We start from the raw sequence: 24072 nt of genomic DNA on the forward strand, positions 1-24072 counted from the left end.
TTTTTCACCATATATGTGTACCCAGGATTACTTTATTCCTTAGTTTCTCTATTTTTTTGGTAAGTATAAAAAAGATTAAATGTTAATATCTCTTGTTGCTAATCCTTTGACATCTCTCCGTAGAACAGCAAGTAGTCTTCCATTTACACAAATCCATTTTCCCTCCAGCAAGACTCCTTGTGCATCCTCACCTTCATTCAAATATCCCAACAAGCAATTCTTTCACATTTCTATCACCTCCTTCCCATTTGCTCAACTTCTACTGCCTTCTCAGGGCGAAATCATCTAATAGTTTTTTATTCCCTAAAGTTATCTTGGAAGTTCCTCATTACATAGAAACCATCATTATTGTTTTTCCCACTAAAAATAGAACCAAGAAACAATACGTGACAAGGGCAAGGACCAAAGGGGAAAGCAAAGAAATGTGTGCAATGTAGTTTTTATGGAAGAAAATCCCAAGAATTTACTCCTGGTTTGTTCTTATTAAATCACATAATTCTGGCATTGTGTTTCTTAGAGCTCTAGGAGTTTTTAAATTATTTTCTTAATTGAAGAATAGTTGATTTACACTGAGTAGAGTCCCCTGTGCTATACAGTAGGTCCTTATTGGGTATCTATTTTATATATAGTAGTGTGTATACGTCAATCCCAATCTCCCAATTTATCCCTCCCCCCATACCTATTGTTAATAAAGATGTTGGCTTCTATGCTCTGTGTTGAACCAAAAAAAGTTCAATTGTAGAGTGATCTATCAATGTTTCCAGTAATACTGCTACACCAGTTTCCTTTTAATGGCTCATCAGTTATGCCATTGCTGTGAAGGTAATATGAGGAGACTCATTTAGCAACATATTATTACATCATCTTAACATGAAGTAAGGCTCATCAGGCTGTATTAAATTAACCTGAATTTTGCAGTATGTCAGCAGCATTTTATGTACATTAATAGCAGAGTTAAATGTTCCTTGGGGGATTCTGTTGAAGAAAAATGATTTCAAAGTGGTGTTTGGATATAATTTTGTAGTCACTATTTATATTTTCTTCTACTATCATTGTGCGGTTAAGATTATTATGTTGCTTGTGAATAGGTAAGACAAAATGGCAGCCAATTATTAATTGTTTGGTGTATTTTTTTCTTCTCTGACCCATTATAATAAATACAGTTTGGAATACAAAAGAAAAAGAATAGTTGATTTACAATATTGTGTTAGTTTCAGATATACAGCAAAGTGATTCAGTTATATATTTTTTTCAGATTATTTTCCTTTACAGCCTGTTACAAGATATTGACCATAGTTCCCTGTGTTATACAGTAAATCCTTGCTGCTTATCTATTTTATGTATAGCAGTTTGTATCTGTTAATCCCATACTCCTAATTTGTCCCTTCCACCCCCCCCACTTTCCCATTTGATAACCATAAATTTGTTTCCTATGTCTGTGAGTCTGTTTCTGTTTTGCAAATAAGTTCATTTGTATCATTTCTTTAGATTCCACATATAAATGATATCATATGATGTTTATCTTTCTCTGTCTGACTTCACTTAGTATGATAATCTCTAGGTCCATCCATGTTGCTGCAAATGGCATTATTTCATTCTTTTTATGGCTGGGTAATATTCCATTGTATATATGTGCCACATCTTCTTTATCCATTCATCTGTTGATTGACATTTAGTTTGCTTCCATATCTTGGCTATTGTAAATAGTGCTGCTATGAACATTGGGGTACATGTATCTTTTCAAATTAGAGTTTTCATCTTTTGGGGATATATGCACAGGAGTGAGATTACTGGATCATGTGGTAGCTCTATTTTTAGTTTTTTGAGGAACCTCCATACTGTTCTCCATAGTGGCAGCACCAATTTACATTCCCACCAACAGTGTAGGAGGGTTCCCTCTTCTCTACACCCTCTCCAGCATTTATTATTTGTAGACTTTTTGATGATATATAGCTCTATGATTTTGTTTTTCTTTTATTTGGCAAACAAAATTAAGCTCACTATTCAAACAAAATAACAAGGAATTGTGGGAGCTGCGATGAACAAAAATGCATAGTTGATTTATTTCCTAGGAATAATAGTTAATGAGTTTGGATAAAACTTGCTGCTAAAAACAGGACATTAAAGATAATTTAAATATATTCAGTGCAGTCATTCATTCCAGTGTCATGCACATTAAGTAGCTTTTTATCTCTGAGGTGCCATCACAGGAGCTCTCGGACATTCAAAACAACAGCGTTATATCATTAACACATTTCTGGTCAATGAGTTGAGTAATGTAGAGCTTAGGAAAATATATATTGCCATGCTCTTTCGAATGAGTTGCATATTACTTCCATTAACATAACTATATTGATCTAATTTCCTTATTTTCAGTAGAGTGCAGTTTAGAAATATAAAATTGACAAATGAGAGCCAAATGAGGAGAGGGGTCTTACACAAAAGGTCATAGATGACAAAGCCTCAATAAGGAATATCCTAGATAATTGCCATGATGTAGAAATGTTAAGTAGTATGCATTTAGTTTAGTTTTGTTTTTTTTAAGAAAGAAAATCTTACATGTTTTAACCATTTTATTTCAGCAGACTAAATCTGTTGGTGGTAGATAATTTGATCTCCTTTTCAGAGAGGTAGTTTGAATTCACCTAAGTATCTAGGTTATTTTTCACATGGACTGTGGGAAGGTCAAATCAGAGCCTACCTTAAGATATGTACTTGGATCCTACCTCCAGAGATCCTGCTTTAATTGACCCAGAGTGGCCTGAGCCTCAAATATTTAAAAGCTTCCCAGGTGATTCTAATATGCAGACAAGGTTGAGGACCACTGCACCAAACCTTACATCTTACATAAACTGATGTTAACACACTCCTGCTTTATTTTCAGTGTTATTTATAAAGGGGGTTAGTTCCAAGTTTGGTTTAAAATGTGCTTTTGGAAGTCTGTCAAATTACTGCAAAAGGTGATTGTAAACTAAACATTCTTTACAGCCAAAGGAAAAAGAAAATATAATTAGTAGATGCACCTTCACTCATCTCTGAAGTAATCAATGAATCCATTACAAAATTCCCAAGAGCCAATTCTTTGGACCTTCCAAAGAACGTTACTGGTATTACAACAAAAAATTTTTAAGTCAAACAAAAAAATCCAATATCAAATAATTTGGGGTTAAATCATACTTTTCTTTTCTACCGATTTCTTAGAAACATGGTAATAGGCTGTAAGTCCCCAAGAGGAACAGAATTCCCTGTGTAGCATGCAGTAGATGTGTTGAATGATTCAAGGAACCATGGACCTAATGTTTTATGGAACACACTTTAGGAAATGCCATCCAAGGATGTCTCTTTTAAGGCAATAATAAATAAGACCTAAAACCAAAAATGTTATCCAAAGATTTTACTCTGCAGGTCTGACATACCACTTGCTTCTTAATATTCTCTTTTGGATGTATCATTATATTGCCTTCAAATATTTGGAAATTTTCTACTACAGGCCCAGCATAGCAGTTAAGGTTACAAACTTAGGAGCAAAAATTTTTAGCTTCACATACAGCATTTTTTACTTAATCTCTCTATGCTTCAGTTTCTTCACCTGTCAAATGGGGAAGTGTATCACACCTACTACATGGTATGTTGTGCTTGCTAAACTTAGGTTGTTGACATTCCATTACAATAACAAGAGTGATTTAAAAGTGAGGTACCAAACTGCCATATAAAGAATTTCAAAGGAAATTTCTGAGAATCCATGCCATAACTTCTAAACCCTCTGACCCACTTTGAGAATATGAGAGGATTGAGAAAGGGAAGGAGGAGGGATATTTGTGAAGAGAGAGCACTTTGGAAAGAGCTGTTGCCTAGTTAATAGGCTTCACCACCTCACTCTGTTGAGAAGGACTCAGATGGGTCCCCTCGGTGACCCTGAGTGGTACATCCCTGCACTTTGGGGACTCCAGGCCTGCCATCTGCCTTCTGTCCAGGAAATCTAGAGGACCACGGATGGTTGACTAACTGCTCTGGGGGCAGGTCCATCTGCATTGCCAGAGGTTTTCAGGGTATAGGACATGAGAGTGTTTCCTTGTGGACCAGAGGTAGGCAGCTGATGAGAGAGAATCTGGCCCAATAGGCGTCCAGCAAGAGGCTGGAGGTGAGGCCAGATTCCTCAGGTCCAAAGCAAGAGATGCAAGTGGCCACCTGGAATCCAAGTGGCTCTGTCAGCCAGCAACAAGGGAACTGCAGGAGGGAGGTCACCAGCAAACGTAATCATGAAGACTCCACAAAAGTGCCCCAGGAGGAAAGGATCAGCTTTAAACCTAAAGGCCCAAGATGAGTAAATAAAGGCTAATGAGGGCCTCTTTCCAGCAGACTTACCAGGGAGCAGGCTCTTGCTGGGCCGAGGGAGGTTTGCCTGTTAAATTAAGGTCAGAGCTTAGTTAATATCTTGGGCCCCCAAATCTAATTACTGAATTGAGCCTTGTTCATGATCTTAATTGACAGGAGGAAGATCTATTACTTAAACATGAGCAGAAAAGTCATGGGGTCTGGAGAAATTTTCATCCAGGAGCACCCAGTGATTACTGGGGCAGGAAAGAAGAAAATAAAGATGATTTGATGATTTGCTGTTATACCATGAGTCCTGCACCAGCTACATTACATATTTTTAAATATATATTTTATATATATAATATATATTTATACTTACATATTATAAATATATACTAATATACAACATAATGTATATAATAATATACATAATAAGTATTATATATATATGTATTTTTAGGACAAAAGTTTCATAAATTCTCATGAATTGAGGGACGATAATGCCCTCAGTTTTACACCCATGCTATTCAAAATGTGGTCCATGAACCAGCCGCATCGATATCATCTGAGAGTTTTGTAGAAACACAAAACCTCAAGCCTCATCCCAGACCTGTTGAATCAGAACCTGGATTTTAACAAGATCCCCAGGGGACTCATATGAATATTAAAGTTAGAGAAGTATTACCTTATACCACCTGGCTGTCCATAAGAAAATCTTCGTGAGATTTTAATACCTACTGTGACATAACCAGTCCACTGAAGTTCATCATAAAGGACTCATAATAACAAATATGTTATAGCACTTTGGCATTTTCAAAACTCACTTTATGTCTGTTATACTCACAATTAACTGGTTAATTTTTAATCTGGTTTAGTTTTTTCATCTGTACACTTTGTGCACATGCAACTCGTCAGACAAGTGACAATAAAACCTGTTTCTAACACCTGGTGTTCCCAGACCACCTTCTAATACTAAAGGAAGATTAGATAGTTCAGTGTCTGTTATTGGGCAAAATACACTTATCAGCTTATCTTTGCAGTTTAGCCACAGAGCTTCCAGATGCTGTGGGTAATAAGTGAGACAGCTTTCCAGATTATCGTAGCCTCAGGAAAACTTGCTTTCCCGGCCTTATCAGCAGAAATGGAGACAAATTACCCTTTGGCTCTTCACTCCCCTTTATATCAGCCTCTCTCACTAACTGGGAGCCCCTGGCTACAATAAAGAGGCAAATTACCATCTGAGTTTTGGTGGGTGGATTCAAGGACAGAACCTGCAAACATAGGTTTCACTTTGGAGAGCCAAATAAAATGCAACATCCTACCAGAGAGGTACCCAAGACCCATGCCAGGTGTGAGCAGCTGGAGGATAACAAATCAGTATTTATTGGATGAATAAATAAGTCATAAATTAATACTTACATAAGATGAATTAGTCTGCAATTCATATCTTTTAGGCTAATTTGTGTTCCTAAATCCCTATAGTTCCCTGATGAATGAAATCTTATGCCATATTTCTTTTTTCATTCCTTCTCATGCCTGAACTCATCCTATAGCTGTAGGGATTCCATTTGTTTCAGGAGAAAAATATTATAATCCAGACAAGGCCACTGTCATAAGATCACTAGTTGTGGTGTTGGAAGTTCAATCCAGGTTGCACCACTTGTAGGCTGTATAATCTTGGGTAGTGACCTAACTTTTGGAGCCTCTCTGTCCTCCCTTGTAAAACAAGACTTGTCTATAGGATTGTAGACAATCCTATAGACAATACCTTGTTTATAGTAGTATTTTGTGATTTAAAGAGGATAACATCTATGGAAGTTTGTAGCATAATGTGGGTACGTAGTAAGTCCCCAATAACTTACTGTACATTTCTCATTACCTCACCCCCACCCTAGATACATTGTTCTGGCTTTGATGAAGTCTTATCCCTGTCCATACTAGATTCAACTCCTGAGGGTAATTTAAGTTATCTACCTCTGCAAAGTGTTCTTAAAGGCAGAGCATAGAATTTGCTTTATTTTTGTACTTTCAAGTCCATTTGTTCATTCATTCACACATTCTTTCAAATGATCATTTACCGTGTACTTAGCAAGCATCAAATATAATCCCAATATATCCAACTAGAAATAAGCCTCATTAAGAGAAAATTCTATAATGGGTGCTACAATCAAAACGCTTGCTGCTTGTTCTGCTCTGCATCGAGGTCCACATGTATAGACGTTCATCCAGTCATAATGCCAATGGAAATGGATCAATAGCAAATATCTCAAGAGTAGATATATAAAAATTCTAATAGGTCACTTCATAATAAAACACGTTTGAGTAAAAATGACAGATATATACATCAGGTCATATTTATGTCCAATTTTTTCCAGAAAAAAAGCTCAAAATATTACACTATCTGATTCAGAATGGGACACCTGTCAACATTTTTAAACTCCATTTGGTGAGAAGTGGCCTTTCCTAAATACAGTCTAAATTCTCCAGGATGTTGAGCTATAGATGCCGTGATTCTTCCTGAGTAAGACCATTAAGCATCACACTCGGTAAGTATACACAGGACATTTTGTTTAATCCTGCTCATATTAGATACTTTTACATTCACAGGCACTTTAAAATCTTCAAAGCCACATGGATCAAACTAAGAAAACTAACACCAACAGTCTGTAGGGAGCTAGAACACTATTTTAGGTGTTGGATTAGAAACAAAAATGATTTAGCCTCAGTTGCAAGTGACTTTATAACTTGTAGCTTCTGGGGAGAAAAAAACTAACTCAAGAAAAAAAAATCTAACCTATAAATTTTGTAGATGCTTTCAACAATAAAGGCAGGAAATGCAAGTGAAAAATAAATCTCAGAAAGAAGGTATACTTTGAAAGATAAAATATTAAGTCCTAGGAACATCGGTGACTACAAAGATGAATGAACCTAGTTGAGACAGTAGTTGGAGACTTTGAGGAGAAACTTCCTAGTAGAAGAAGGGTTGGCAAGAGATCCAACTGAGCAGAAGGTGGGATGCAGGAGCAGAGCTTGGGGCTTCTCTTGGATTGTGCCACATCTCTAGGTTTTAGAAAATGAGCACGCTGAAACACAGACCATCAAATGTTTAAACACTGTTCAGAATTGTATCTCATCCTATTCAGCTGGCAACAGGATTTCATGTATTTCCAATGAGCTTCACACACTTTAAATCTAGCATAAATAAGGCCTAATCCTTATTTAGGATTCAGGTGAGTCATCTTGATTCCCCAGCATTCTGTAAATATCTGCTCAATGGGGGATGCTGAACTGAACTAGAATTTTGTTTAGATGTTCCTGTACCCCAAGATTTTGAAATTAATTGTGACCTTTTAGTGTATGTATGTATGTGTGTGTGTTTTCCCTCTAATAGAAATTAAACTAACGAAATAGACTTTATTAAAAGGGCCCAATAAAAGTCGCTCTATAAAAAAAGTTTAGTTGCTCTATAAGGTACCTTCTGCTCTACGAAGCCTGGCTGGAAAGAGTTGGCTAATAGCAATGGCTTTCAATTAATTAAATCAGCTGAGCAAACTGTCCATTTTAAAGTTATTTCCCATTTCTCCTGATTCTTTGCTCATAGAATAACCTGTAAAGATCTAAAAACAAAACTTAATTTGAAAAAGGTTAATTTTTAGTGACTGGAATAATTTCAACATGACTGCCAATAATTTTTCATCTTTATCTAGCTTTTTTTAATCTATCATAGTAAATGATACTAAGTTACAGCTTTTATTAATTTGTTTTTAATTTGCAATTTTAACTAAAATTAGTGTCAGTAAAGGTCATCAAGTTTTCTGTAATTTTTGCAAATCTCAGTGAAATTTTATATGTGCAGAAAGACCATCACTATATATCTATATGATTTCACTGGGCAGTTTTAGAATTATCATAACTACTAGCGTATCTGTTTAGTAGTCATGGCTCTTAAATCTATAAACACACTACACTTTAATTAACTATATAAGAGAATAAATCAGAGTAAGAGAGTTTGCTTTAAGCATACTTTTTGTGAGCAGCATTAGAAATATAATCCAAAAAATTGCAATTGGAAAGAAACAATAACAAATAAACATAACCTAACAGTATCTTATTAATATGTGCTCAATGAATGTCTGGCTGAATGAATGGACACAGAGAAGACAAATAACACAACTGTGGAATGTGTAAGTTTACAGATGAAGAACTATAGAAAAACTTTCTGTACATAGAGGAAATAGAAGAATATGTTTTTATATTCAAGGGATCTCAAAGTTGATAAAAAATGTTCAAGTAGCTGCTAGAAAGATAGGAAAATAGAGAAAAATCATTTGGGTCAATGTATGAATGTTTTCATTCTCCACTATTGACTTGAAATAATAGAAAATATTAAATCCAAGAACAATTACAGGTTTAATGTATTGAGGAAGAAGGAAATTTTAATTAAATTTTGCAAACAGAATAAATCTCATTTAAGTATGAATGCCTCTTCAAAAAGGAATTAATAATAAAAATGCTAATGTAAGTTGAAAAAAACCAAGAGCATTGAAAAAAATTAAGACAAAAAGACAAAATTAATTTATAAAGACAGATTATTCCAGCACAATAAACACCAATAATGCAATAGCAGAGAAACATAATAGGAAGTCAGGAAGGAACTAGTTTCACAGTAATAGATTTACAGAAAGAAAAAAATGTCTGAAAGAGCCATTAGGAAATTTCCTGGCATAATGTGGGTTAACAGAAGCTGAACATGACATTTATTTTATAGACAATACACACACAATAGTATGGCCTATGCCTTAAAAAGGGGTTATTTAGAGTTGACATTTGCTTCTTGTTGAATTCCTTAAGGAAAGCTAAGTCTAAATTAAGAATTTCACCTTGTGATTTTTAAATTGTGTTTCCAGTAATTATAGATGAAAAATGAAAGGTCAAAGAAAAAAATAACTTTTAGAAAAATATGTATCTATCAAAGCGCTTCATGTTCCAAGTCTTTAAAAACATCTATAAGATGACACAGCCTTAACAAAGATCAAATAACGATGATTTTATCTTCCTAAGTAAATCCCTTTTCTATTTTGATAAAGGAGAGAAAAAATAATCATGAAGTTCTTCCAAGCTCACTACAACTCTTAGCTTTAAAAATTGGGGAGGTGGATCATTTTCTATGGGCAAAATAATTCAAAAGGTCAGGAACTTTTAAAGAAACATTAATTTTGTTCTTGTCACCGTGAATGTAATTGACTAATTTACTTCTGCATCAAGTACCATTTCTTATTAGTGCCTGAAATAGTTAATGCCCTCCTCCTCCCCAGCAGGTGCTTACTTTCTGACACACTTGATCTGTTTTCTGCAATGCAAACCCAAAATTAACTGGAAAAGAACAAAGTGAAACCTAATCTTCACCCACAAGAATAACTCTAAACACAATGACCATCATGCCAGACAAAAGAGACAAATTTTCATATTTACAGTCTAACATCGCTTAAAAATACTTTGAGGTAACTCGTCCTTTAAACATTCAAGGTTAAGGTGTTTCTGGTTGAATTACTAAACTAGCTTTAAAGTAAAATACATGGTTCTGTTGTATTTTTAGTTATGCTTGGCTAAACATCTATCCAAAACAGTAGTAAATTGCACCAGTTTCAAGAGCTGGGCTGTCTCTGCATTTTATGAAAAGTAAGAGGAATGAGGGTCCATGGTGCATTCTCCCAGACTCTTTCTCAGTCTTCTGGATTCCTCAATGGATATTTGATTTAAAAAATTGGTGAGGGGGCTTCCCTGGTGGCGCAGTGGTTGAGAGTCCTCCTGCCGATGCAGGGGATACAGGTTCGTGCCCCTGTCCAGGAAGATCCCTCATGCCGCGGAGCGGCTAGGCCCGTGGGCCATGGCCACTGAGCCTGTGCTTCCGGAGCCTGTGCTCCACAACGGGAGAGGCCACAACAGTGAGACGCCCACGTACCACAAAAAAAAAAAAAAAAATTGATGAGGGAAGGAAGGCAGGGAGGGAGGAATGAAAGGAGGGAAGAATAAAGGAGATTTTTTGTGTGATTTAAAAGTGCTTGAACTGTCTCAAAATCACTGGCAAAACAAGCTAATCAAAGGTTATATTAATTTTGGGGGTACAGCAGGCAGGCGATCTCCCACCTGAAAAATAAAGGGACTTCCATCTGCCTTTCCTTAAGGCCTAAAATTTCTCATATATAACAAGGACTTTTATAACCACAATTAGTTTAAGTGTGAATTGTCTGAGTTGCTATGACTGAAATTTAATTTCACGTAGCAGTGTTTCTCAAATGTGATCAATTACTGGCCATGTCATGGTTTCCATGAGACAGTGCTGGTTTGCACTTGTCCTACCAGAATAATTATTAGTAGCAACTCACTTCACTCTCAAAAGTGTTCTGGTTTAGAAAATAATTTACACATGGTCACTCAACCAATGACTAATTGCATTTGAAAATCCTGGTTCTTATAAAAAATAGGGCTTCCTGCGTCCTACCTTGAACCTAATAAATTAGGACCCCTGAGGGGCAAGCCCAGAATATGCATTTTAACAAGCACCCCCTAGGTAATTGTTAGGATTGCTAAAGTTTGAGAACTACTTCATTAATATATAATAGAGGATATTAGATTTCCTTGAGGAGAAAGCTGGAAAGACCAGTGAATGAAAATAAACAGGGAGAAGGTGACATTAATGATATACCTAAAGCCACCAATTTATAATTCTATTTATTTGGCAAGTTTCTTTATAGCCTGTATCCACTACCACCAGAACATCTACTTGTGTCCCAGTGGCAGTGGGATTAGTAAAATGGTACAGGTATGAGGAAGCTAGCACTGGAGGACTTCATCCGGCTTATGTATTTACACTTGTTTTGATCCTCTGTTTGCCTTTACTCCAAGTTTTTGTATCTTTACTTCTTGTCCATCTGACCCAGTTCTCTCACTAAACCAGCTACACTAGATGCTGTTTTTCATTCCTCCCCATGCCATCTCCTCTGTACATCCAAATTTTAACTTTAGAAAAATAAATACAATTTTTCCAATAATTAATGCTGAGTTTTTTCCATCGCAGAATTAAGGGAAGAGAGAGGTCAGTGTAACCCCATGAAGAAAGAGATTTGCTTGGAAGTCTTCCTTTCTTCTTATAGTTTTCTTCTTCACAAATAATTGATGATTTTTTATTAAAATTAAGCAACCACATCTAGGACCACCCCATACATAGGTAGTCTTTTATTTCTGTATTATCTAACTAATATTCTTTGGTTGTGAAGAACGTAAAACAACACTGGCTAACTTAGACAACAAAGGAAGATTATGGGAGGGGTTTCAGAGCATTTCATGAAATCCAACAAAGGGGTAAAGGACAAAGGCTTAAAAGGACAGGAATTGGTGAGCTTCCAGGGCATCAATGAGTTTATAGATCTCTCTCTAGAATTTGCCACTAATGTGACTGGGATCAAATGGCTTTTCAACTCTCTGTCTCACCATTCCAAATGTTAATCATCGCGATGCCAAACATAATCAAGTGGAAACTCCCAGACAAACATCTATGACTAGGTAGACAGAATCACATAGCACAGATAAAATCTCCTGGGCCTATGTCTATATGCAAAGAAATAATCTCTCTGAGAAAGGAGAAATCACAGTTGACTATACAGCTACCCCAAAGCCATCTGCTACAATCCGCCCTCTGGCTGCCCAGAACACACACACACACACACACACACACACACACACACACACACACACACACTCATTCATTCATTCGTTCTCTCTGTCTCTGTCTCTCTCTTTCTCTCTAATACATACCTTTTTTTCCTATATCCAAAACAAAAAAAAAACAAAAAAAAAAACCCACTCATAACACACGATCCAACCAATTCTCACACAACAGCAATGGGAGACAACCACAGTCATTTACAGCCACTGCACACAGAGGTGAGATATTGGCTGTGGAGCCCAGGACCTCTGGCTTGTGTCCATTCCTCTTCAATTCTGTCACAATCCCATCTCAGTATTCTACAGCCTATAGACTACACGATAAATTCAACCACTACTTAGATAACATATACCCCTGGAAGAAAGAGGAAAGAAAAGAAAAAAATAATTATTTTAATTATCATTTTAAAAGGAAACACGAGAATAAATAGCACACTTAGCAAGCAAATACTGGTGCAAGTCCCCCATTCTGTGGGCATGCACAAGAATGCTGCTGACTTATAAGATAGATTTCTTCTCAACTTGTTCCAAGTTCTCCTGGCTTTCAGCCAACACCACAGCTTGCCAAGGATCCTTGCCCTGATAGCACAAAGAATCTAACATACCTAGGTGGTAGTTTCAGCTCCCAATTCAATAAAACCTACACTTTTTTTAACCCTTAGATGAAGCATCCCTTCTATGAATACTGATTTCCTTACACTAAAAAGTTAAAGAAATAATTTTAAAGAATTAAAGCCAAAACTCTGAAAGTGAAAGAGTAGCTGTAGTATAAGAGGTGTCTTCACCTCTAGGTCCTAGGTTGCCTTCTGGCTATGAAAATAATATCAAACATATTGGTCACTGGTTCTGCTCATGTTCTACATCCTACATCAGAGCACACCAATGTCACAAGGGACTACTTCTTAGATAGTGTTGTGGCTAAGTTTCCAATGAAGTCTAGCTTCATCAGGGTGATTGGATATCTATACAGTTAAGGCCAGGCAGTTAGTAGCCTATTGCCTTGCTTGTTTTGTGATGCAGTGAGTTCATTGGTCAGAAGCCATGTATGGAATCCTGTGATGCTTTAGAGGCATGTAAGCAGGGAAAGAGAATCCAAATCCAGAAAGACTATTCCAGTGATGATAAATGCTGTTCCTCCATGATGAAAGGGCGTTTCCAACTCAAAATAATTTATGTGCCACAGGATAGTAGATCAGGTCCCCTAGAAGCACATTGCTAGTCACTGTTGCTAACAGTATATGAATCAGTTTTGTTGAAAGGAAATTTATGTTGTTGACTCCAAGCATTACCTCCATGCTGGCCATCATAGCTGTTATATCCATGAACCAATAGACTAGCTGGAGAAGGAGGATGACTGGCTCCCATAGAAGGAGTCATTTTGTTCTCCTGGTTATTAAGAACCTCTTAATAATGCAGGCCTCCTAGTGAGCATTCACATGAACACAGATGTTCTCACACTATGGGCCCATTCTGAAAGGTCCATCCATCCTCCCCTTCTTGTCATCAGTTCTCCAGTCTTGATCCTTCTAAGTCCCACCATCTAGTCAGACGAGAACAACAAAATTACCCAGTATGTACTCATTCAACCCTAAGCATTTCTAAAATATTGCCACTGTCCCAAGCCCCCTGCCCCAGTATATCCACCATTGCCCAAGTCAATCTGGTTCTTTCCTCAGAGACATCTCTGACTCCCTGCAATTCAGCAATAAAAGGGTTAACATCTGGCACAACAGGGGGTCTTCAGCCCCAGTTTCAGTGATAGATTCCAATTGCCTTTCTTGTTACAGATCTTGAATATCACCTCTGTGCTCACCTCTGAGCACCTCTGTGCTTAAGAATCAGTGTAGATCCTGACCTTAGGCAAAGTAGACAATAAAATGTTTCCTTCTAGACAAAGTGAACATAAAATTACTGCTCAAAATTTAACTATTGTAAGCATTTCCCTTCTCAGATGTAGTTCAGGGCCACCCTGAGGAACAGCAGCACTTCCTCTCATCTGTCTGGTGCCAGCATATCATGCAAAGCCATCTGTACACCAGGTTCAAGTTACTCTGTCCCTGGTCCACTAGTCATAGGAAACTCCCCAGGAGTCATGAAGAAGAAAGAGTAATGTAGAAGTGCAACTACCTGCTCATACAGGTACCTGTGTCTTCAGGCTTCTCATAGACTCAGCCATCTCAACCCACTTGATGTGGATTACTTCTGGGAATGCCTGGCTATTATGCTAAGTGTCTGAGACAACACTATTTCATGTCAGGCATTGAGGTACCATGGCCATCTTATGCCAGATGGTTGAGTGATTCAGTCTCTACATGAAACTAGCAATAAGCCAGGACTCATTTCTCAATGAAGAGTCACTTGATAAAAGTAGCCTTTGCATTTTCCTGAACACAGAAGGTCTCCTCTGCGGTGGTCTTGCTGGGGCTTGTCCTGGACTCCATACAGCTTTTGCATGGGCCACAGACTATTCCAGCAGCACTGGATTCACTAGCTCACAAGAGCCAAGGCAGAGATGCTTGCCTTGCTGCTAGGACAGGCTGGACAGCCCCCTCCCACTTTGGGCCCCATTCCAAATGGACAGCTTTTGGGGTGTCACCCAGAAAAATGTCACAGTATGACACCCAAAAGTGGCAATACTATGTTTAAAATCCAAAGAGGCCCCAACTCACTGTGCCTGGTAAATTCTCTTTTTAAAAATATTGTGGGGGCTTCCCTGGTGGCGCAGTAGTTGGGAGTCTGCCTGCCGATGCAGGGGACACGGGTTCGTGCCCTGGTCCGGGAGGATCCCATGTGCCACGGGGTGGCTGGACCCGTGAGCCATGGCCACTGGGCCTGTGCGTAGGAGCCTGTGCTCTGCAGCAGGAGAGGCCACAACAGTGAGAGGCCCGTGTAACGAAAAAAAAAAAAAAATATTGTGAATGAATGTTTCACTACCTCATATAAATTTACAAACTCAATATTTAACTTCAAAGTGCTAAATTTTCAAGGTGCTGCTTTATTATAGTAATCAAACTTGGTCATATTTTTTCCCACTTTATTTCATTCATTCATTCATTCATTCCTTATTTAAACTTACCTGCTTACAAAAGAAATTGAAAGTGTCTTGTCATGTCACATTATTGCTTTTTCCTAATGGTAGCAAGTAGTTGCAGAGTAAGATAGCATCTTATAAAATTCAAGTAAATTCATTTAGCTACATTTAGTTTCTATGTTATGAATGCATATGCAAAAACATGCCTGCTTGGAAAACTATTTAAAAAACATTCAAAAACTCTTAGAATCTTTAGCTTTTGTGTGAGACAAGCAAAATAAGTTATCACCCTGCCTGAACTAGAAATCATCTTTTGCCATTCTCTCTCTTTGGAAGCCACCAAAGCTAAGACTTTTAAATCTAAATGTCTTTAAGGAATTTTTTTTTTTTAACAAACCACTCTTTTGTCTATTCCCTTTAAGAAAAATCAGAAGTAAATTAATATCTATGTCCCTATTACTTTTTTTAAGTGGTTTTAACATTTATTTATTTATTTTTTTTTATTTTTTTTTGCGGTACGCGGGCCTCTCATTGTTGTGGCCTCTCCTGTTGCAGAGCACAGGCTCCGGACGCGCAGGCTCAGGGGCCATGTCTCACGGGCCCAGCCGCTCCGCGGCATGTGGGATCTTCCCGGACCGGGGCACGAACCCGTGTCCCCTGCATTGGCAGGCAGACTCTCAACCACTGCGCCACCAGGGAAGCCCTTAACATATGTTTTTGAGTGCACCCCAAAATTGCTTCACTTCATTTACTTCTACAAGTATCTATTGATCACCTACTAGGTACAGGTTCTAGGTGAGGTCATAGAGAAATAAGACTCAGCCAATAAGCCATCAAAAGATTACAGTCTAGGGCTTCCCTGGTGGCGCAGTGGTTGAGAATCTTCCTGCCAATGCAGGGGACACGTGCTCGAGCCCTTGTCTGGGAAGATCCCACATGCCGCGGAGCAACTGGGCCCGTGAGCCACAGCTACTGAGCCTGCGATCCGCAACAAGAGAGGCCGCGACAGTGAGAGGCCCGCGCACCGCGTTGAAGAGTGGCCCCCGCTCGCCGCAACTAGAGAAAGCCCTCGTACAGAAATGAAGTCCCAACACAGCCAAATAAATAAATAAATAAATTTATTTTAAAAAAAAGTTACAGTCTAGTAGGGATTATAAATAAGTAGACATAAAATTACAATATACAGATGGTCCCCAACTTACATTAGTTCAACTTTATGATGGTGCAAAAGTGATACACATTCAGTAGAAGCCATGCTTCGAATTTTGAATTTTGATCTGTTCCTGTGCTGGCGATGTTCGGTATGATGTATGATACTTTCTCACGACATCGGGCATCTCCCAGTCAGTCACGCAATCACAACCATTCTAACCCAGACAACCATTGTGTTTTTTACTTTCAGTATAGTATTCAATAAGTTACATGAGTTATTCAAGACATTGTTATCAAATAGGCTTTGTGTTAGATGATTTTGCCCAACTGTAGACTAATGCAAGCATTCTGAGCACGTTTCAGGTAAGCTAGGCTAAGCTATGATATTCGGTAGTTTAGGTGTATTCAATGCATTTTCGACTTACAATACTTTCAGCTTACAGTGGGTTCATCGGGACACAACCCCATCAAGACCCATCATAAGTCGAGGAAGATCTGTAGTTTGTCAGGGTCTAAGACAGGACTAACAAGAGGGTGCTGGAGTATTGGGGGTGTTGGGGGTCAAGGAAGACTTTCCAAAGGAAATGATATGTAAACTGAGGCCTAAAGGAAGAAGTAGGAGCCACGCAGACCAAGATGTTAGTAAATGAAGGAAAGAGAGTGTGTTCTAGGCAAAGCAAAATTATGTGCAAAGACCCAGACACCACAGAGAGCATAGCATTTTGGAGTGCTGAAGGCAGTTCTGGAAGACTGGCTCTTAGAATTGGGGTGGTGGTGCTGGTGATAGTAGAAGGACAGGGAGGATAGTGGAAATATATGTGTGGGAGACATGGTTTCTTGCTATGCTACAGCCCCACTTTCCATTCTCTGCTAACAGAGCCTCAGATAATTGGCACAGATCCAGGGATTTAAGGACAGTTAGAGAATGAGTCAAGGTAATTTTTGTTTCACAATCATGAGTCTAGGGTTGGGCATGTGACCCAGTTCTGGCCAATGAGATCTAAGAAGTCAGCTGAGACTTCCTTTCCAGGCTAAAAACAGACCCTCCCAAGGAGAAAGCTGTTGTCCTCTGCTTCCTTATCTAGGATGCTCACATAGGTCTTAAAGACTGTGTGGAGCTGCTACAGCCATCCTGTGATCAAGGAAAGACCCAAAGAGTTGTGAAGAGCTAAGGCATTATCATTTAGCTGAGCTGATAAACCATCCCTGGAACTATCTTTGTCTACACTTCTTGGTACAAGAGAAAACAAAATGCCTTCATCATTTAAGTCTATTTGTCTGTGTTCTGTTACTTGCAGCTGAGCATCTTCCTAAGATTTATATGGAAACTGAATGGATAAGCTGGGGCCATATCATGCAGGGCCTTACAAGCTATTCTTTTTTTTTTCCTTCAATTGCACTAATGTTGATTACTTTACCAATCATTACTTAAGTGCCAATTCTGCATTAATATAAGCTAAGGGGCAGATATGCATCCTTATGTTACAGGGATGACACTGATAATCAGGCAAATCATAGTGACAACGGCTAACAGAGTGCTTGCCATGTATCAGGAGCAGTTGTGTGTTTCCTTACAAGCTCTTCTAACCAAAACTCTTTTGTTTGCAAGTGACAAAAACCTACTTCTAACTGACTTAGGTAAAAGGAGGGACATTATAGGAATGTACTGGGGTATCTCATATGACAAGGAAGGGTGGAACAACCAACTTCTAGAAGGAAAGGGGTACAGCCAAGGGTTAGGGACAACTTGAACCAGGGCTTCTAATAGCACCAGCAGCTTGCTCCCTGTCTCTCATATCTGCTTCTCCCCATGGGTTCCTGTACCTCGTGAAGAACAAGGCCATTGACAGCTCTTGAGCTTCTCCTCTTTTAGCTGCCACGCCCCAGGAAGGACAGGCATATGTGCCCTCTAGTATTAAATTTCAGAATCTCATTTCATTTCCATGTATAAAGAAGTCATTGTGGGTGGCCGGAACACAGCACAGGAGACCAACAGAAGAATTTAAGCAAAAGAGAGAAATAACAAAATGTGTACTTTAGAAAGATTACCCTAGTTAGTCTCAGGCTAGAGAATGGGTTGGGAGGGTAGTTCTGGGATGAGTGGCAATTGCCATAATTTATATGAGAAGTAACAGAGCTTAAACAAACATAGAGATGGTGTGGATACGATTATAGCTCTTATTTAAACAGTACTGATCTAGCCATTATTGTTAGTCCTTTCCAAACCACAATAAAGAACACAACTTGTCTACGGAAACAGGGAATGGTGGGGAGAGAGCAGAGAGCTGTATATATAATTGGAGTTTTAAGCAAAGGATTTGGGAAAAGAATAATCAATTTGCCTGCTCTTATCCTAATCTAACTTTTTTTTTAAGTCTAGTCTTAAGATTCTACTGGCTTCAAATACTGCTGAGGCTAATGCTTATTCAATACTGATTTAACATAAAAAATGATTAATTCTCAAGTTTCTTTAAGACATCAAATATAGAATATGAAAGTTCAGTGACCCATCCGTATCATATGTTCCTACCAATCTAACATATTTTAGTAGAAATCATTTACTGTATGTTTTGCAGAAAGAACACAGTTTACCTGAAATCATAGGCAGATGAAACTTCAGGATGTATTAAAGTGCTGGTAAATGAAAGTAAATAAATAAAAGCATAGTCATGAAATGAAAGATGGGCCAAGTACAATTATATATAACAGTAAAAATAATTAACCCAAGTGAATTACCAAATGTGCTAATGGTGCAATTTAAAGATGAACTGGGTGATTTAATTGTTATCGATGTGATTTCTGATACAGAGGCTTTTTTTTTTTCTTTTTGTGTCTAGATCTGTTCTAGATGGATGTTTCTTCAAGAATGGACCACAAACCAACAAACCAGGGAAAAAAGACAAAGGTGGGAAAAGGTCAGGTTGAAAAAGGAAAGGAAAACAGAAAGAGCAGGGAAAGGAGTATTTCCTCATTGTAAACCAATAAGTATTTACTGCGTCTTCTCTGACCCAGGCTGCATGCTGGGATTGGCAACAAAAGTTAATAGGCCTTACTGCTCCAAGCCTACCAACTGTTGGAAGAGGTCAACCAGAGGATGTGACCACCAGTTAACCAAGAGCTGGACCTGGGCAATTGGAGGCTTCTTACACCCTCCCCTGTCCTTGGAATTTACATTCCGCCCACCATTCTCACAGTGGGAGCCATTTCAAGGACAGAGCATTGAGAGAGCTATGTGTTATTGAGACCATCTGGACAGTATATGCGACAGAACACCATTATGTACTCTGTATGTACTCCTAAGATTCTAGTGGGCAAATGAGGACATCTGCTCATCTTGCAGCCGCCCAAGACTAGCCTTGTACGTAAGTTCCCTTGCTTATTAACTGCCACCTACCAATATAGAGTCACCTGCCTTTTTCTTTGGTCTCTCCTTTCTCTCTGCGTGGGGGTGAGGATGGGGTCGGGGTGTGGGTCAGTTTCAAATTTCACCCGGGGAGCTCCTGAGGTTGTGAACTAACACCAACCAATTCTTAGTAACTCTTCTCGTGGTCACTGAGTAAAAACATAGTTACTTACCACTATTTGCACAGGAGGGGGGAGAGAATGGAACACAGAGTTCCTCACAGAGTTTTGTGTCTGGATCCTGTGAGCCCTCCCTTAGTGTCTGTACCTTACCAAAGCTATTCCAGCCTCTTTGTTCCATAGAGCCAATGGTTCTCAAAGTTTAGTGTGCATTGGAATAACCTAGGGAGATAGCTTAGAATCCAAAATCTTGGGCCTCAACCCAAAGGTTAATCCACCAGGTCTGGGATGGAGGGTACATTGTAAATGAGCCTCTCAGGTGCTATTCATGCACAATGAAGTTGAAAAATCACTACCCTAGAGAGACAGATTCCAGGCCAACAGAGGAAGTACACATTCTCATTTGAATTTTTAGAAATGCAGAGAGTGGTCATAGTCATTGGGAAGGTTGAATATATATCAAGAAGGCCATTTCATATTAGAATAAAAATTGTAAGATTATATTAGAATAAAGATTGAATGGTAGTGGTAATAAGGAATGGTACCCACATGGCTTCAAACATTTTTTAAACTCTTCTAATATTGTTTTCTGCTTTACATAATGAAGAGGTATTTCTGACCTGAGAAAAGTAGAACATTTATGACTAAATCTTGTGGTTAAAGCAGAAGGCTTAAACATAAATAGCAAACTCACCACGGTTAGCAACAGGGCAACAGAATGACATGTTGATCTTTATAAACTTATAGTTGCTGGAGTCCCACTCCAGACCTACTGAGTCAGAATCTTTGGGGATAAACCCCAGCCAAGGAGCACTTTGATACACTGTAAGAGCTGAGAACCACTGCTTTAAACTTGGGCCACAGATAAACTACTGCCACCTGAAGGAAATGTACCTAAATTTCTGAATGATGGTTTCCTTTGCAAGCTGAATCTACCATGCTAAACTGTTGAACTGACAACCACAATGATAAACATTAAAAAATAAATACATAGAAAATGTTAAAATTATTATCAGCATATTTGTTTATTTTTATTCAAAATATTTTAAAGCCTAAAATATAATTAGGTTTATATAAAGTTTTATCATTTATAAAGTATATTCACATGTACTAATTAGAGTAACATTTTAGAATGGAAGTTACTGTCCACATTTTACTCATGAAGAAACGGGCTTAGAGAGAGTAAATTAGTCCAGCGATTCCCAGGTTTGTTTGCATGTTGAAATCAGTCACCTGGGGAACGTCAGAAAATACTGATGCCTGTGTCACAGCCCTAGAGAATGAGATTTAATTGGTCTTGGCTGTGGCCTGGGTCTTGGAATTTTTTAAAGAGACCCTGTGATTCTAATTTGCAGACAAGTTTGAGAAACACTGGACTAGCCCCAAATCACTCAGACAGTAATTAACAAGGTTGGAGTTCCGGCATTCTGACGTTAAGTTAATACTCATGGAATTGTATTTGGCATAAAGATCAAAGATAACCATTAACCTCAACTAATACTTATTAAGTTTCTCAATAGAACAGGATTTCCAAATTTCTCTGGCCATAAGAATCACCTGGGTTGGGTGTTAAAAATACAGAGTCTCAGGACCTTCCACAGAATTTTCTGATTCTGTAGGGAAAAGGGCCGAAAGGGCTGGAGAATGCTCATGTTTCACAAGCTGTCTTAGTCTCTTTGGGATGCTATAACAGAATACTGTAGACCGAGTGGCTTGTAAATAACAGAAATTTCTCATAGTTCTGGAGGCTGGGAAGTCCAAGATCAAGATACTGGCACATTCATTGTCTGGTTAGAGCCAACTCTCTGGTTCATTGATGGTCCTCTTCTTGCTGTGTTTTCACACCAATCCTACTCATGAGAGCTCTGCCCTCGTGACCTAATCACCTCCCAAAGTCTCTACCTCAAAATACCTTCGCATTTGGGGATTAGATTTCAACATATATACAGATTTGGAAGGAAACACACATTTATAGTCTATAGAAAAATTGCTTACATGATTTTTAGGATAAAATAAGTGTGGAAGAAACTATAACAAAGAATATCAAGCCATATCAGTATTACATAATAATAGTTTTTGGGGTTTTTTTAAACATCTTTATTGGAGTATAATTGCTTTACAATGGTGTGTTAGTTTCTGCTGTATAACAAAGTGAATCAGCTATACATATACAGATATCCCCATACCTCTTCCCTCTTGCGTCTCCCTCCCACCCTCCCTATCCCACCCCTCTAGGTGGTCACAAAGTACCGAGCTGATCTCCCTGTGCTATGCGGCTGCTTCCCACTAATAATAATAGTTTTGAATATCAAATTTAGGTTTAAAAAAATGGCTAAGAATTAATGGAGAGACCTTACCAACACAAAGCCAAGAAAAATAACTGACAGCCACCCTCAGAGGGCCTAGTTATATACAAACTATTCATTCATTAATTCAACAAACTTTCATTAAACATCTAAGATTGTACATCTAAAGCACTCTGGTAGATGTGGAGGGGACACACAAGATGAAGAAGTCAGAGTTCTTGCCTTCAAAGACCTAATTACCTATGTACATCTCTTGTGGGAAAATACAAACTGAGCTGGGTGTGGATTGTAAGTCCAGTAGTCCTTATTTTCCTGATTGAGAAAACTTTCGATTAAGATTGTTTCAGCAAGCCTTTAATGAGAACTCTAACAGGCATTTGGGAGATACAGAAAACCTTGTGGCAGCCGTTGTGGTCATGATAAGAGAAGGGCCAGAATGTGCTGGGGAACCTTAAACTCGGAGTTCAAGGACACCTTCAGTGAGAGTTTGGCCTTGGCAGTTGCGGATGGCGATCATTCTTGTGTGAATGAGTCCAGGGGCGGGGGGATGGACATGGGGGCTGGTGAACAAGAGAGGACAAGCAGAAATCAGTGTCGGAAGCTCAGGAAGGTGAATTAGGACTGATGAAGGTTTTGAATTTCTTGATCAGGCATTTGATTTTGATGTAATCTTTGGAAGATTTTGTAGTTGCAACTGAAGCCAGGGAATCATAGCAGAGTTTAACTAACCTCATACTTAAAGAGTAATTCTAAGGCATTTGTTCTGTCTTCTATTACTTTACACTCCCCCTTCCATCATCGCCCAGGACACCCACACAATCATATACACACATATGCAATTTTTAGCATAAAGGAGGTACAAAACTAAGTACTTAAAATACTTATATTGCAGCAATCTAAACTGGCTTAGTATTGATGTAAATACACAATTCTAGCTGGAAAGAAGTTTTAAGTTCCAGGTAAGAAACAGCCAGGGTTGGAAAGACAATGGAAATGGAAATAAGACTGAGAACAAAGGACAGAAAAACTGAGAGACGCCAGAAAAGAAACTGTAGTTTCTTGTAGTGAATCATAAACTTACAGTGAAACAGAATTTAATGGCTAGTTGAGTATATGAGGTAAACTACTAGAGAGGAATTCAAAATAATTTTAAGGCTTTTCAGCTTGCCTGAACACATAAGAGGAAGAGCTCTGAGAGGAAAACATGGCTGAGTCACCAAATTGGGGATAATAAATTCTTCTTAAACAAATAATAAGCCATCCTACTAGTGATATCCTGAACCTAAGAGTAAAATAGAAAACTCTAGATAGATATGAAAGGTAAATTCATGATCCCCTTCCCACTCAAATCTGAACTACCTCTGACCCTCAAAGAAGTGCAGAGTTTCTTAGAACCATATCTAGCTTTTCCACCCCCAAGGCCTTTCTGCACGTTCCCATAACCCGCTCAAGATCGTCATCCAGGAATAAAATCACTTGAAATATGAGGAAAACTAAGTAGAACTTGAGCCAGTGTAAGGCTCTCACCATCAGGGAGTGCCTCAGCTTTACTTAAGCAATTCACATTTGTCTTGACAGCAGCAGCAAGTGGGAGGAAGCCACAGACTGTTAGCACTGGGAGGAATCTTCAAGGTTAGTCTAGAGGTTAGAAGCATAGAATATTAAACCAATAAGGAATTTTAGAAATCATATAACCAGTATTTCCAAACATCTTCAAAGGTGAGGATCTCTTCTATTTATTTCTAGTGTTAAAATTTAAATCTTATTTTTGCAAATTATAAAATTCTATATGTACACTGTAAAAAATCCAAGCAATACCACACAGTATAAGTGAAAATGCAACTTTTCCCCTCCTCCAACATCAGCCAAAAGGGATGACTCCCTAGAGACAGCCTCTGTTAACATTTTAGTGAATATCATTAAAAGCCTGTGCTTTTAATGTTATATATAAAATATTTACTTAAATAGAATCATATTTCACATGATGTTGTGCAAGCTGCTATTTTCACTCAAAAAAAA

General features: G+C 38.3%; 1 protein-coding gene across 3 annotated transcripts in view; it reads left to right on the top strand.

Moving 5' to 3' along the window:
• The window catches only part of ICA1 (islet cell autoantigen 1), a 180637-nt gene that overhangs the window by 1489 nt on the left and 155076 nt on the right, over positions 1-24072 (top strand). The window contains exons 2-3 of one of the 3 annotated variants that reach the window (XM_079932562.1): positions 6693-6863; positions 19063-19583. The gene's annotated coding sequence lies outside the window, so the exon portion shown is untranslated. Of the gene's footprint in view, positions 1-6528; positions 6864-19062; positions 19584-24072 lie in introns of those variants that run through there. The other 2 variants (XM_079932564.1, XM_079932563.1) reach the window with 2 other exon arrangements.

Source organism: Stenella coeruleoalba (assembly GCF_951394435.1).
Source record: "Stenella coeruleoalba genome assembly, chromosome: 9".
Lineage (NCBI taxonomy): Eukaryota > Metazoa > Chordata > Mammalia > Artiodactyla > Delphinidae > Stenella > Stenella coeruleoalba.